Genomic DNA, 3,373 nt, shown 5'->3' with positions numbered 1-3,373 from the left:
CCCCCCGCCCGAAAAATCCAGAGTCATGACCTCACGCCGAGAAGGAGCGGCCATTTGTTTTGGGGAAAGGTTTGAGCAGAAGGTGTATCAGATGGCAAACAGCCGTGGAGTACCGCCATGTAGGAACATGGGGACATCTCTGGGGAGGAAGAGGCAGAGTTGGGCCTCCTCAAGGGCCTGAACTATGAATGAAACTCTCTCTTTTATTGAATTGTTTTGTTTAATTAACTTGTGCTCTCTTTGATCATGTTCCACTCTCAGAACCTGTGTGTTAAGCTATGGGAAAATGTTCCAAGATGCAATCGCACAACATATGCCACATTATGTTTAGACAACTGAGATACAATCTCACATATCTGCATAATGTCTAATAAGCCTGTCCAACAAAGAGTACAAATATATAGAGTTCATGTTTGTATACACTTTGCATTTACACTGCAATCACCAGAACTGTGAGCACACAAAGGCTTGTTTAGGATTATGAATTTGGAGCATTTTCTCATGTCTTCACTCATTATCATGGTGCATTTTTAAATTCAAACCTTTGTATTCAACAGTGTAACCCGGAGTGATTTACATATAGGGTTCAGATTAAGAGCAAACTGACTGTGCTAATAATCTGCTCCCACGTGTGCCGTGTGTTGCGAGTAGATGTGAACCGCATTGCCAGAAAATGTTGTTCATCCGCATCTTGAACCACATAAGCCAGATAATATGCAAAAAGACAGACAATCATGTGACACATTTATACCAGTTATTAAGAAACGACGGGAAAAAAACTATCCACCTTATCAGACTAGACATTATTAATAAGATGAAAAACAAACGCTTGTGAGTGAAGATTACAATGAAATACGTCAAGGGGTCAAATTCTTCTATTATAAGGTTAAGACACAGGTTAATATATGGAGGACAAGTATATATATACATATATATATGTATATATATATGTGTATATATATATGTATATATACATGCTCCGGGGCTCTTGTAAACGGTTTGTTTTCTAATGATCTTATGTGATGTCTCAAGTTGCGATGTCCTCATAAACATCATAAAGAAATATTTTTTCTACCAGATTTTTTTTATATATATAAAAACATATGTATGAAGCAGAGTTGTATGTAATATGACTATTAAAAATGAAATATATCAGTGGATATTCATAAGTGTGAAGCTGTATATGGGAGGATGTGACTCTTTTAACTCTTTTAATTGATGTCATTGCAGGTTGTAAGTTTTGACATTTGTACAGCGAGTATTTTATTTGTCACTGAAATCCCAAAGAACAGAAGAAGAATCCAGGATCACAGTGGCCGACTAATGAGAGACAGGTGTGTGTGTGTGTGTGTGTGTGTGTGTGTGTGTGTGTGCGGACAGGACTATTGGCTGATGTCCTCTGAGGTCATTTAGTTGAAACAGGCCTGAGGGCTGATTACTGACCAACATTCTCCATCTTCTTGTAGATATGATGAGCGTGTGGGGTTCCTCCTCCGCTGACACTAATGATTCAACATTTAACCTCATTAACATTTTGTGTCACTATGTCACAAAAACAAATGTTTCTTTCTTTCAGAGGTCAAAGGTTCTGATTCATACTAACGACGTTGTGATCAAATTTATCTGTCAAAAAATGATGTATTCATCAAAAAGTACTGGAGAAATATTCAGTGAATAAATGATGTGCTGTAAATGATGTAGTTTTTTTAACATTTAATTTGAGTTCTTGCAGGCCTGGTTTACTCAGGATGCACATTTGTTTTTTTTTAGCACTATCATGTCCTCATAGTCACACAGTTAAGTATTCTTTCACATACACCACTGATGTGATTCACTAGTTCAAGAACACAATGGCGATACAAGGAAGTGAGATGTTTGTAGTTAATTTTTCAAATGTCAGAGTAACTAACCCCAAGAAGAGTTATGGATTGGTTTAAGGGGAAGTCCAATCAGCAAGAGGCCGGCTCTCCACCGTGAACCCAGAGAGGAGTAATCGCTTCCTGAAAGGTTAAACATCCCAGAATCACATCCTCAACTACGCACGACCTCTCCCTCACTGGGGAACCTGCGTTTATGTCAATAGTCTAAATAGACAAAAACACTGAAAAATAGGGTCCAGGTTGAAAAATAGTGAAGTTACCCTTTAATGGAATTCAGACAATTTATCATTTACACATTTTGAATCTGGTATTTACAGTAAATAATGAACAAAAAACAATCGAGTATGCATTCCTTTGTTTGCTACTTATTTGTCCTTTCTAGGATTGAGACAGAAAACAACAACAACTGTAAATGTGAATAAGCAGAAGTACAGTAAAAACAAAACCATGAACGTGATCAGAATTCTTTGATGGACGTTAATTGGACACGAACTCAGAAAAGGAAAAGAGGGAAGAGTTCAACATCGAATAAGAACAACAGAAGTTTCACGTTTATTATTCATACTGGTGTTAAATAATGAAGTGGGTCTTTATTTCTAGGTAAAACACTGTGTGAGCTCAGAGATGCCGTGAAGCTTGCGTGACAGTCTTTGTTTTGAGTTGATCTTGAAGGAGCACGTTCCCTCGTTACCCATCTTTGCCATCTGCCTCCACTCACGCTCATATTGGCCGTACATTACATGGCCGTTTCGTGAAAGTACGCTCGTAAACAAAAAATGTCTAAATCATCACCTCGCTTTCCATGGACGTCATTGCAGAGCCATTAAAAGTCACGCTGAGTGAGAAAATTAAACAAAATTATAATAAAAGATGATAATGACAGCCAAGAGTCACAGTGTTTCTGTAGATGGAGCCGAGAACATTTCCACTGAACATTTTATTCTGTATTTTACAGTCAGTAAAGGTGCCAGATATAGTCTCCATTTTCCAGGATTTAATGGGTTGACATCATGCGACTGGATAACTTTCATCTCGTGCATTGTTCCAGGTTTGGGCTCAATACAAAGTGTATATAGAGTTCAGCGATCAGTGCATAGATAGAGACGGTAGAGAGACGGTAGGTAGATATGGTGGATTTGTTACTTTGAACTTAAATGAGTTGAATTCAATGAAAGGATAGGATGTGTCACAGACCCTGAAGGTCTTACATCAGGAGGTTTGGCCCCTCTTTGTTCAAGGGCCCAAAGCAGAAGTCTTCACAGGTCCAAAGCAAACCTCTTCTTCAAACAAGAGATGCATCAATAACTTTAAGGAAAATTCTGTGGACCCAAACAGAACCAAGCAGAGAGGGCACAGTGACAATAGCAACGGCTTAATGCACCATCCATCCATCCACAGTGGCAATAGGGACACCTTCATGCACCACCAATTAACAAGAACAAAATAACAAACAACTTTTTATTACACATAACAGTTTAAACTTCCAGTCTCCT

The sequence above is a fragment of the Anarrhichthys ocellatus genome, unplaced genomic scaffold (assembly GCF_004355925.1).
Source record: "Anarrhichthys ocellatus isolate YVR2014 unplaced genomic scaffold, GSC_Weel_1.0 scaffold53, whole genome shotgun sequence".
Taxonomy (NCBI): Eukaryota; Metazoa; Chordata; class Actinopteri; order Perciformes; family Anarhichadidae; genus Anarrhichthys; species Anarrhichthys ocellatus.
This window is presented reverse-complemented; position numbering follows the sequence as displayed.